The sequence below is a fragment of the Perca flavescens genome, chromosome 1 (genome assembly GCF_004354835.1).
Source record: "Perca flavescens isolate YP-PL-M2 chromosome 1, PFLA_1.0, whole genome shotgun sequence".
Taxonomy (NCBI): domain Eukaryota; kingdom Metazoa; phylum Chordata; class Actinopteri; order Perciformes; family Percidae; genus Perca; species Perca flavescens.
In genome coordinates, this window is record NC_041331.1 from 12,903,851 (window position 1) to 12,917,844 (window position 13,994).

Consider the following 13,994-nt stretch of genomic DNA (forward strand, 5'->3'; position numbering starts at 1 on the left):
TGTGTGTGTGCATGTTGAGTGTGTGTGTGTGTGTGTGTGTGTGTGTGTGTGTGTGTGTGTGTGTGTGTGTCTGAGAAATAGATGCAAGATTTTGATGTCTTTGATCTTTATCTAAACGCCCAGTTAGATTTATATCAGAACATCAGAATTTGCTTTATGCATGTGATTACCACAGTGGGTAATAATTCATGGTAATGCTACAGAATGGTTTCATGTATTCTGAAAAGCCTCTGTCTCAGTGTTGCATCTTTTATGAATGAGGAATTCAGGTACACTGTAAAAAATTATTTCCCCTTTTTGTTGTCTCAACTTCTGTTTTAGGGTCAAGTCAACTTTCAACTCAAAACTTTTCAATACTTTTGTTAAGATAACACACATATCTGTGTTTTGCTCAGAAATTCTAATGCACAGTTGACACAACTGAGTCATGCTTGTCTTCTCAAATGTAAGTTGAAGTTCACCCAGGGTTCACCACGCTACGTCATTTTGCACATGCGCAGAGCGGCAGACCACGTTAGTCAACGTCTCCTCCATTGAAGGACCGAGCGCGAGAAGCGAGCTGACCGTTGGCGTAAGTAAACTTTTAACTTTTTCTATGGTCTAATATTTCAGCATAGTTTGAGTTTTTTTTTTACTAAGCTAAAGTTTTTAACGAAATACTGTGAACTGACCATTCAAACCTACAGTATAACGTGCAAGCCCTTAGTTTCAAAAACTTAGCTAGCTAAGTGATATGTTAGGTGTGTGTGTGTGTGTGTGTGTGAGTGAGAGAGAGAGAGCAGGGGAAAAGAACAAACATTGCTCATTAATTAGCTAGTAGTAGCTAGCTAGCTATGTAATGATTATGTGGAGAAATTCTGAACTTGCCTTCAACTAAGTTATGCAAGTAACGAACTAATCCTCTGAATGTTAGTTAAGTTAGTTAGCCCTTATGTTGACTAGCTAGCTGGTTTGTTCGATGAAGGCTGTATATCTATGGATGAAGGCATGCATGGGGAAATGTTGTTTTCTTTTGAATTTCTGTCATGGCTAAATATGCCTGAGGTGGTTTAATTTAGGCACGCTTGTCCGAACATGTTCTGATAACGTATCTTTTGCATATGGTCAGATGTGGCAAATGAGCTATGACGTTGAAACACGTTAACTAGTTTAAACAAGCAATATACTATTTTTTTTATCATGAATTGTGCGCCCACTTTTGCTCTAGATTTAGCGACTTTTCAAACCCCTGTTTTTTTTTAAAGCGACTAGCCACAAATCTGGCGACTTTCTGTTGAAAAGACGCCAGTATTGTCCGGCGAGCAGGCAAGGTATTTCTCTGTTGTGTCCACCAAAACAGTCTGTGACTGAGGAGCAGCCCCCCCCCCCTCTGCTTTCTCCTCATCTGCAGCAGCACTGATCAGGCAGGTAGCTAGAAGGGGAGGGGTGCGAATGGGTAGGTAGGAGAGACAGCGGGACGGCAGAGGGAGCTACCTAAGTAATACTTAGAATGTAATATAAATTCACGTAGTGAGTTTGTGATTATTTTGGCTAAAGATTTATAGTCTCTCATATCCTCTTCCCCAACCGTCATTTTAATAACTAAATGAAGTGAAACGTAAACGTGAATATTATCAATAATAATAATATTGAAGAAGTGAACTATTTATAGTTCTCAATCTGAACTGAAATATTCATTACTCACGCTACCGTGTGTGTGTGTGTGTGTGTGTGCGCGTGCGTGCGCGCGCAATGAAGTGAGGGTTATCAGACTGACTTGCTTTGTTTTCTTTGGATAGATGTAGGCTTTAGTACACTAGGGAAAGGGCTGACCAATGCATTATTTTTGATTGGTATAAAATAGCCTTCCAACATAGGGCATAGTCCTTAAATTGCATTACATTTCATGAAATAACAAGCTTGTCTGACAACACACCTATGCTATTTGTTTGTATTTTAAGCCACGCTAATGCAGTATTTTTGTTTCTATTTCTTTCTTCAGAATCAACTGACCGAAGATTAATTCAGTGTCATGACTGATGCAGTGGAACTGTAAGTTTTGTAGTTTTTCCTCAACAAATCAACGCAAAGTAATAAGGCATTACAAAGTTCAGCATGGATTCAATGGAACTACTTGCCCCTTTCCCTGCATATACAAAGTTGTGTACATTTTTTTTTTTATTATTTATGAAGCACTGATGTCCTTTCTGGTCTGTATCCCTCTTCTGTTGTCCAGAACTAAAAAGAGAGAGAGAGCAGTTGTTCTCCTTGGCCTGGCCCATTTCAGAAAGAGGATCCCTCCCAATTCTTCAAGATTTGTAAGGTATGTGAGGAATCAATGCCACTCTGGAATCCATATCACTTGCTAATCTCAATCTTTTTGATCCAAATGAAGTCATGATCCTGTAGTTATAGGATATCTAGAAAATATGTCTTGTTATAAAAATCTAGACGTGGAAAGACATCTGCTTAAATGGAGAACAAGTGAATTGTTCAAAGTTGCAGTGACAGGATTCCTTGCTCAATTAATTTGACATTGTAATGTATTTGAATTTCTTCCATTTACATAGGTTTACATTAGTTTGCATCAGACATTTTCATACCCAAGTTTGCTATGCATCTTGAATTTTCATGTGTTGAGGAAATAATGCTGATTTGCAATCTATTCTTATTACTTTGTTGTGTCATTAGCCAAGCGAAGAGAGTGAGGCAGTGAAAGGAATGAACGTAGGAATCTTGGTGTTTACAGAGGAGGATCCTCAACGCCCTGTCCCCAAGGAGATGATTGATATTGCACTGATTCTGGAGAAGCATATCGTTCTTGGGACCTGAAGGATGTGCCCAACGCATTCGCCCTGCTGATGGGTCTGCTCTCGTCTTCAACATCCATTACCCAAAAGGGCTCAATTCAATTCAATTCAATTCAATTTTATTTATAGTATCAAATCATAACAAAAGTTATCTCGAGACACTTTACAGATAGAGTAGGTCTAGACCACACTCTATAAATTCCAAAACCCCAACAATTACAGTAATTCCCTCAAGAGCAAGCATTAGTAGTGGCTATTGCGACAGTGGCAAGAAAAAAACTCCCTTTTAGGAAGAAACCTCGGCAGACCCAGACTCTTGGTAGGCAGTGTCTGACGGGCGGGGGGGGGCGTGATGAACAGTGGTGATAACAGTCACATTAGAAGTCACATTGACTTGAAGGTTATCGTGGAAGTTCATGTCATAGCAGGGCACATCGTGTCATACTGAGTAGTGCAGTCTCCTATACCGGATCCTGACTACTCTGTGCGTATGAACATCACAGCAGGGCGTTGCGGGATGTAACGTGGCGCTGCAGAGCACGGGTGGAGGCTGCGGATGCAGCAGGGGCCAGCAGGATGCAGCGGGAAATGCAGAGAATCGCAGAGCATAGCTGCGAAGAAGAAACTATAAGGACTCCGGGAGTAAACTCCCCAGAGCTAGATTAGTAACAAGCATTTCTGGGACAGGATGCATACAAAAAGTAACAAGTAGAGATGAGAGAGCAGCTCAGTGTGTCTTAGGGAGGAACAGCCTCCCCGGCAGTCTAGAATTGTAATAGCATAACTTAAGAGAGGCAGGTTAAAGAGAGGTGCCTGGTCGGGCTAGAACTCCCCCCAACCGGCTCAAGTACATGTTCGAGGTAATACAAAAGGTGATAATGAACATTGGTGGAGACCTTTGCTGTTCAAGAGTTAATGGACTCCGGTCTCTGTGCGGCTGATGGACAGATGGACTAGACAGTCATAGCTGTTTTTTATATTACTCAAAAGTGCCACCCGTTATCTTGGCTACATAGTTGTCATGGAGTTACTGTTCCTTTTTTTAAGTGTGTCTTTTAAAAACTTGTAAGGTCAGTTGTTTGTGGGATGAAAAGGAGAAAATGATTGCCTTTTGGTTGTACTACCTCAAATAGTCTTGTTAAATTATCATGTTGCACACAGTTATGCAAATATTAGCTGTCAATGCTAAGGTGGACTAGAAGTCCTGAGAGTTGTTTTGCTCTGTCTCTCAAAATATGCTGTTTTTATTGCCTCTATAGTTGACATATGTGACTGTATATGTTCTCTTATTTTGCCACCACCTTGCACACTCAGGCTCTCTCACTCACTCATTCACTCATTCACTCACTCTCTGTCTCACACTCACTCACACAAACACTCACTCTCTGTCTCACTCACTCTGTCTCACACACTCACTCACACAAACACTCACTCTCTGTCTCACTTACTCTGTCTCACACACTCACTCACACAAACACTCACTCTCTGTCTCACTCTCTTGTCTCACACACTCACTCTGTCTCACTCACTCTGTCTCTCTCACTCACTCTGTCTCACACACACTCACTCACTGTCTGTCTCACTCACTCTCTGTCTCACACACACACACACACTCACTCTCTGTCTCGCTCACTCTGTTGCACTCACTCACTCTCTGTCGCACTCACTCACTCACACAAACACTCACTCTCTGTCTCACTCACTCACACAAACACTCACTCTGTCTCACACACTCACACAAACACTCACTCTCTGTCTCACTCACACAAACACTCACTCTGTCTCACTCCCACTCACTCACTCTCTGTCTCACACTCACTCACACAAACACTCACTGTCTGTCTCACACAAACACTCACTCACACAAACACTCACTCTGTCTCACTCACTCTCTTGTCTCACACACTCACTCACTCTGTTTCACTCACTCTCTGTCTGTCTCACTCACTCTGTATCACACACTCACTCACTCTCTGTCTCACACACACAATCACTCTGTCACTCACTCTCTGTCTCACTCACTCTCTCTGTCTCACACACTCACTCTGTCTCACACACACTCACTCACTCTCTGTCTCGCTCACTCTGTCTCACTCACTCTCTGTCTCACTCACTCTGTCTCACACACACACTCACTCACACAAACACTCACTCTATGTCTCACTCACTGTCTCACTCACTCACACAAACACTCACTCTCTGTCTCACTCACTCTCTTGTCTCACACACTCACTCACTCACTCTGTTTCACTCACTCTCTGTCTGTCTCACTCACTCTGTCTCACACACTCACTCACTCTCTGTCTCACACACACAATCACTCTGTCACACTCACTCTCTGTCTCACTCACTCTCTGTCTCACACACTCACTCTGTCTCACACACACTCACTCACTCTCTGTCTCGCTCACTCTGTCTCACTCACTCTCTGTCTCACTCACTCTCTTGTCTCACACACTCACTCACTCACTCTGTTTCACTCACTCTCTGTCTGTCTCACTCACTCTGTCTCACACACTCACTCACTCTCTGTCTCACACACAATCACTCTGTCACACTCACTCTCTGTCTCACTCACTCTCTGTCTTACACACTCACTCTGTCTCACACACACTCACTCACTCTCTGTCTCGCTCACTCTGTCTCACTCACTCTCTGTCTCACTCACTCTCTGTCTCACTCACTCTGTCTCACACACACACTCACTCACACAAACACTCACTCTCTGTCTCACTCACTCTGTCTCACTCACTCACACAAACACTCACTCTCTGTCTCACTCTCTTGTCTCACACACTCACTCTGTCTCACTCACTCTCTGTCTCTCTCACTCACTCTGTCTCACACACACTCACTCACTGTCTGTCTCACACACACAATCACTCTCTGTCACACTCACTCTCTGTCTGTCTCACTCACTTTCTGTCTCACACACTCACTCTGTCTCACACACACACACTCACTCTCTGTCTCGCTCACTCTGTTGCACTCACTCACTCTCTGTCTCACTCACTCTGTCTCACTCACTCTCTGTCTCATTCACTGTCTCACACACACACTCACTCACTCTCTGTCTCATACACTCACTCACTCTCTGTCGCACATTCACTCACTTTGTCTCACACACACACACTCACTGTCTCACACACATTCACTCTCTGTCTTACACACTCACTCTGTCTCACACACTCACTCACACTGTCTCATACACACACACTCTCTGTCTCACACACTCACTCACTCTCATACACATACACTCTCTGTCTTACACACTCACTCACTCTTTCTCACACACTCACTCACTCACTCACTCACTCACTCTGTCTCAGACACTCACTCACTCTCTGTCGCACATTCACTCACTCTGTCTCACACACAGACACTCTCTGTCTCACACACTCACTCACTCACACTGTCTCACACACACACTCTCTGTCTCACACACTCACTCACTCTGTCTCACACACAAACATTCACTCTCTGTCTCAAACTCACTCACACAAACACTCATTCGCTGTCTCACTCTGTCTCACACACTCACTCACACAAACACTCACTCTCTGTCTCACTCACTCACTCTGTCTCACTCATTTTCTGTCTCACACACTCACTCACACAAACACTCACTCTCTTTCTCACTCACTCTCTTGTCTCACACACTCACCCCCTCTGTCTTACTCACTCTCTGTCTCTCTCTCCTCACTCTGTCTCACACACACTCACTCACTCTCTGTCTCACACACAATCACTCTGTCACACTCATTCTCTGTCTCACTCACTCTCTGTCTCACACACTCACTCTGTCTCACACAAACACACTCACTCTCTGTCTCGCTCACTCTGTCGCACTCACTCACTCTCTGTCTCTCACTCTCTGTCTCACACACTCACTCCACACTCACACAAACACTCACTCTGTCTCACTCCACACAAACCTCACTCTGTCTCTCCTCACTCTCTTGTCTCCCACACTCACTCACTATGTCTCACTCACTCTGTCTCTCTCACTCACTCTCTCACACACACTCACTCACTCTCTGTCTCACACACACAATCACTCTATGTCACACTCACTCTCTGTCTCACACTCACTCACACAAACACTCACTTTCTGTCTCACACACACTCACTCACACAAACACTCACTCTCTGTCTCACTCACTCACTCTGTCTCACACACACTCACTCACTCTCTGTCTCACACACACAATCATTCTGTCTCACTCACTCTGTCTCACACACTCAATCTCTCACACACACTCACTCACTCTCTCGCTCACTCTGTCGCACTCACTCACTCTCTGTCTCACTCACTCTGTTGCACACTCACTCTGTCTCACACACACACTCACTCAGTCTCACTCACTCTGTCGCACTCACTTTCTCTCTGTCTCATACACTCACTCACTCTCTGTCGCACATTCACTCACTCTGTCTCACACACACACACTCACTGTCTCACACACATTCACTCTCTGTCTTACACACTCACTCTGTCTCACACACTCACTCACTCACACTGTCTCACACACATCACTCTCTGTCTCACACACTCACTCACTCTCTGTCTTACACACTCACTCTCTGTCTCACACACTCACTCACTCACTTACACACTCAATCTCTGTCTCACACACTCACTCACTCACTTACACACACACTCTCTCTCACACACACACACACACACAGTAACAGTAAGGCTTATGATTTGTAATGGCAGAAAAAGGCAGATAGATATTTAACAGAGTGGATAAGGAAAAAAATGTTGATGCTGTGTCTTACCATTGTTTTATATTGTATGAAACACTTGAATGTGTGAAATAAATGTTTTTGTTAATCTTGACTCACATTCTTGTGTTGTGTAAACTTAAAAAAAAAAGTTGGTAGAACTTAGATTTTCAAGGCAACCGAGTCAACTTACTTGATATGTTAATACAACACACATAATAAAGTCAACACAAATACAAAGCTTAGTCAAGACAACTTGAAAATGCACATTAGCCCCACTACATAAAGTTGTTGAATTGATGTAGATTGGAGTTGACTCCACACAATCATTAGTTCATATAATGCATAATTAGAAGTTGGATCCACTAAATTGAATGTTGTGTTTACAAATAAACCTTAGTTGACTGAACATGTTATTAGTACAGTGAACTTGCAACATTAAGTTGAGAGAACTGAATAGCCTCTTTGTGCCAACTTAATATCTGATTTCCAATCAACTTATAATTTCAAGGCAACCAGGTTACACATATTTTTAAGTTGAGTCAACAATTTTTTTTTTACAGTGTAGTTGGAGTCATGTTTACTATCAGGACTGATTCATTTGTTTCCTTTCACTTGTATTTTTCTTTCATGTTCATTCAGTTGTGTTGTATAAAATCGTAATAACACAGAATGATAGCCTAGAAATCTAGACGTACCCTATTTTTAATTTAATTTGCAGCCAGGGGGGTCTAGCAACTCTCCGTTGGCTTGCGAGCTGGCAAAACCAAACTCTAGTCAGGCCAATCCCATCGTGTATAGAGTCGGTGGGCGGGGTTATGGTTGCTGCTGCTGGCGAACAGCGGTCTTCTGGAAGACTTGGAGTTAAGCTTTTTTTTGAGAAAAGAACAAAGAACGGCACAGAAATCATTCTTAAAAAGGAAGATGTGTTCGGAGTTTTGCCGACCGGATACGTCAAAAGTTTAATCTATCAACTAGCTCCACTACCTTCTTCGTTGCTTTACTTGGTTGTAGCGCTATCCTATTGCGTGCAGAGAGAATTTGAAAGACAACCGTTTATCCCGCCCCTCGGATTGAGCCCTGCTAATGGTGAGTTCCCAGACCCAACATCTTGATGTGGGTCTGGCTTGTCAGGCTAACAGACTGTAGTGAATCCACTTACAGACCTAATGTCTCACCGTTTTGTACAGTATTTTGAGCCAGTTAAGAATCGTTTTTTTTATTATTGCAATCGTTTAACTTAAAAAAAAGAAAAAACATTGGGGAAAAGCACTTTGAGAATTAATAGCAACTGCGTTAATTTTGAAGAATAATCTACCAGCAACGTAGTCATTTGCTATGTACATAAATATCAACTGTCCTTTTCCTGACTGTTAACTTTCAGTGGGCTCAACACAGAACTAATCTGACTAACTCAGACTTTTCTAGCAGGGCTTGACATAGGTTAATACTAGCCATTTAGGAAAGCAGCTACCCAGCAGCTAATTCAACAGCACAGCATCTTCCAAATGGAAATGCTCCCAAAACCTATATATAATACTTCAGAACCATGTGTCGTAAACTATAGACTGATAGTCTCCATCGTGGTTTGAAGAAAATGTTCTAGAGGGCTCTGAAACTCTTCAGGTGACTCTCCACCAGCTTCACAAAGTTTGTGCTGACTTGTCTATTTTATAAATATTAGTTGTGCTTCATGTGGTTGACGGTGAATGATGAGGGAGGTCTGATGTTATGTTTCATAGATTTCCATTCAACCAGCTGGACCAAATGAAACTATGGCTGTGATCTGAACTTGGATACCAACATGCCAGAAGTGTGTGTTGTCTTCTCTGATCATTTTGTGTTGGAAAACTACTAAAAAAAATGGAATCTCCAACCAAAGGAGATACTATTTTAGTTTAGTTCTTGGTACAGGTAAAATGGTACTAAAACTGGCAACCTGACTGTGATAGTTAGGGTTAGCTCCAACAAGTAACTCCCCCTAAAACCACATTTACACTTTTGTTAAATAAATATGTTTAATTAGTCCATCACTTTGAAAAGAGCCAAACTAGCTGTTTTACCCTGTCTCCAGTTGTTATGCTAAACTTAGCTAAGCACATCTTCACTCCTGCTCTGCACTTAACACAAAGTCATTGACTAACATCAATGTTCTCATCGTATTCCTATAAAAATTAAAGCAAATAGGCCTAAACTTATTTCCCAAACTCTTAAAGGAACACGCCGACTTATTGGGAATTTAGCTTATTCACCATAACCCCCAGAGTTAGACAAGTCCATACATACCCTTCTCATCTCCGTGCATGCTGTATGGCTGTCTGACGGCTCCAGCGGCATCAGGCCAGCACAGAACATGCAGGTGACTGGTTCCAGTAATCCTACTGCTCCGAATAAGTGACAAAATAATGCCAACATGTTCCTATTTACATGTTGTGATTTATAGAGTCACAGCGTGTACAAAAAACAACGTAACCTGAGACACAGCCATCTTCTAACTGTAAACAAACCGGGAACTATATTCTCAGGCGGAAGAATATAGTACTTGGGCGGAGTGATATGCTCGCAGCAAGCCTGTCTGAGAATATAGCAATGTAAACTTGTGAAAAGTCTGCTTTCAGACACAGCTAGTAAAGAGCATGTGTACATAGAAACACAAAATCCAGCTTCTCTAATGTTTAGAGTGTCTTTCTCTCAGAGATATGAAAGATGGGGCTGCCATCAATCACAGATGTAGGAGAGAGGCCCGACTGAGTCTACACACAGTGGAGACCACCCTAACCTTAACCTATCAAGCCATCGCCAAATGAGTTGCTACAAAGCGTATTAAGACTATCAGCTCCACACAACTCTCTCTGTGTTTCTCAGTATGGCTATATTCAGAAGATTGTGGCATCCGGTGACTTTCCTGCACAGAAGCTTGAGTGAAGATAATGACCTCTTCTGAAGAGTCTGTCATGTTTTTTTATTCCTCTGTGTCCTCCTTGGCTATTAGCAATTGCGTGGAGGAAAAGGGGTGGGGGGAGGCTTGTATTATGTGGACGCGCCCACAGTTTTTGTTGTCATGGGTCGGCAGAAACTATGCACTATAGCTTTAAACATTGGGAATTAAATAACTGTAGCCCTCTTTGTGTTCGCTCTCTCCTGGATCTGACTTTCATTAAGATCGACATAGATTTCCAATGTTATGTTTTACCAGAATCAGCCTAAACAACACTCACGTCTTTCCACATGCTCACCAGTCACCATGACAGATCAGGAGATCATGGTTTTGCCGTGACTTGGCCGACGAGAGATATGTGAGACTACATAGTTGAACCCTGAGCAGTGCAGTATTTTACAATTTAGTTTCATGCCCTGAATGAGTGTAAAAGGAGACTGTCTTTCGGTTACGGACTCAAGAAACGTCCAAAATACAGAACCTTTTTGTTTTTATTGTGTGTCATGCTCTGATTTTATGCCATTTACATGATAATAGGTTTGTTTTATTGTACATGGTTTGATTTTTTAAACCAAACTAAACTAAACTTGATTAAGTCTATGGTTATTTTATTTTTTTATTTTTTTTTGGTGCGGTACATTTATGTTGGTTTATGGCAACAAAAAAATGTAATCAATGCATTATCTATTACAATGACACAGTACGCAGAAAAAAGTTGTCGCACCCAGAGCTCATTTTCTTTCCCGACACTCCATGTCTGTCAGATGGTGCCATTTTCAGGCCGATAGGCATGAGGTTTCCATAGCTACCATAAGCCATCCCTTGCTGCCCATGTTTAAGTTTAAAAACTAAGTTTGGGAAATCTCGCTTAAAAGTGAAAAGTAACAGAAAGTTAATTGCGCAGGATGCAGTTCAGCAGGATCAATTGTACCATGGTGGACTGCGACAGGTAATGGCAGGAAAGAACTTAACAGCTTCCCAACTATTCAATGTATTATCTGGATGAAAGGCAAACTGACATTGGCTGGAGAAGGTTCTTCAAGCGGGTAGTGAAGGGTGAAAGACACTATGTGCAGGGAGGGAGAAAAGCAGGGTGAAAGCCTCTGCCTCAGCCAAGAATGCCAACTGTGTATCTTAAGTTAAACCAAGAATTCCTAGAAACTGCTGTAGCGACAATAGTTGGGCAGGCTGGACATTTCAGGACTGTCTGAAGTATGTACACTTTAGAGCTGGCCGTTCCTGGAGACATGGGATGGTAGAGGCAACAATGGGGAGAAAAGCCATCTATGAAAACTTGGTGAAAGAGAGCTTAAGGCAATCATGACTGCAGATGGTTAACAGCACGGTGGCCATTTCTTCAATACAAAAGCAAGGGGCCATCAAACAACTCAAATGCTGCAGAGTCGTTTCAATGATCAGTAGGAGTGATCTGTGGATCAAGCTTTTTGTTTGTGGAGCTCAGGGGAATTTTTGGTGTTTTTCTATCTAGGAGAGCTGAGTGCTTGGCAGCAAAAAACAAAGTCATTATGAAAGAAGACAGTGTAGGTGTCTGATTGTTTTAGCAATTTTCTGTACACTGCCCTGTCTAAGCAAAATGTCATAATGTATCACAATGTGCTCAGGTCAGTGCAGCCTTACGAGAGCACAAATATTCTACTGTTCTTTGCCTCTGTTACTATTTTTAGGTCTCCAGACGGACATTGTGTGACTGTGGCTGTGACAGGAATGAGGCCATCCGAATGCAGAGAATGAACCTGTGCCAACTGCAACGAGTCTAACCCACTCTGAATATTCATTGTCCAAAACATCTGGGACATTTCCCTGTCAGGCTGATTTCCACATTCACTGTAATGTTTTTAATCAAATGAGTTGCTCATCTTTTTGTCCCTGTGAACCATTATTTGAAAGGCCAAGTGACAAATTAGGGGATTGCCAGATGGGGTATGTTACATGACAGAGATTTGGCCGAAGTGTGTGTGTGTGTGTGTGTGTGTGTGTGTGTGCCATACTTTGAAAATGAATTGAATGTCGTTGTAACGGTTTAAGTTTTGATGCATATACACATTACTGTGTGTATGTGTGTGTCTGTGTTGTGGAGATGGGCCTGCAGCAGTCCTGAATCTGGAGGGAATTGGCTACCACTGGCACATTTGTCAAATGCTTCTTTTGTTCCCAGCAGTGTGTGCAGGCATGATGTGCAATCAGCTGCACCATATTCTACTTTTCCCCTCTTCTTGTAACCCGTTATATAGTAGCCATTTTTATTGGCTAACAGATGTCCACTCAAATAGTGTAACTTTGTTCCTGTCGACAGTTAAACCACCGTTCTGAATCAGTGGGCAAGGTTTGCATTTGCCTTACAGCAACAGTATGTGCTGCATTTAGGCTGCACTAGTAAAACACACAGACTCACAACAAAAAAACCTTTAAAGAAAAAGTAGACATATTGGGAAATACACCTGTTAACTTCCATAGATTCAGAGTAAAAAGATTGAAGGTGGTGGATTTTGTTACCTTTGGACAGAGCCGGGCTAGCTGTTTCCCCATGTTTCCAATCTGTGTGCTAAGCTAAGTAAGCTGGCTGCTGATGGAAGCACCATGTTTACCATACACACATGATAGGAGTATCAATCTTCCGTCTTACACTTGACAAGCAAGTCAATAAACGTCAAACACGTTCAAAAACGTTGTTCTTTTGAAAAGTAGGTATTAAAAACGGTGTTCTGATAGAGAAAATAAAAGACCACCTCATGGTTTTCATATATTAGGAAACCCTGCAATGTATGTTATCGAATGTATTTCTTAATTCTACACAGGAAGTTAACGTGACAATCCACTCAAAATCTTATAGACTTGAAATGTGGCTGTAAAAGGTCTGTAGATTACTCTTTCACAAAGGAGAGTGGCTGCTGTCATAGTGACAGATTTTCCCTTTGGAAAAGGTATTTTAAGCATTTACAGATAATTATTAAATAACTGTAGCATACATGAATACACCCTTCGACTCTTTATTTGTACACTTAGTATATTGTGAACACTCACAGCCAAAATATGGTCAAATGCGGAAGCAGTATTACTTTGTTCCTGCAGTCAACCATAATTGCAAGATTGCCAGTAAACAAGATGAATTCCAACCATCCTGATGTGAATAAACAAAGAGCAAACATCGTGCCACCCATGTGTCTTCATGTTGGTGTGTATTGATTGAAATGTGCTGAAAACGTAGAGGCCAACTATGTGCACATACCTTGAAGAGAACAATGTATCTTTCTACAGCTATTGTACCTGCATGCCAACAGCTGACAAGAGCAGGTGTGTTGCATTTTCCATGTACAAATGTGTGATTGCTTTGCCCAGACTCATTGTGTACAATCCAGTTAGACGTAACGCATCAGATTCACTTCACGACAAAATACTAAATGCTAAATACATCGTCCCAGATTTGGACACGTCAATTCAAAGAATCAAAGTAGGGTTAACTGTCCTCTTGGGGGTTGTATTGTTAAACTATCACTGTCACATCACTAACATTGTTTTAA

General features: G+C 42.1%; 1 long non-coding RNA gene across 1 annotated transcript; it reads left to right on the forward strand.

Annotated features, from left to right (window-relative positions):
- The first annotated feature begins 335 nt into the window (after nt 1–335).
- Nucleotides 336–2,031, forward strand: LOC114558272 (uncharacterized). The gene is made up of 2 exons (XR_003692946.1): nt 336–571; nt 1,982–2,031. It is a non-coding gene; the product is annotated as an uncharacterized LOC114558272 (long non-coding RNA).
- The last annotated feature ends 11,963 nt before the right edge of the window (nt 2,032–13,994 follow it).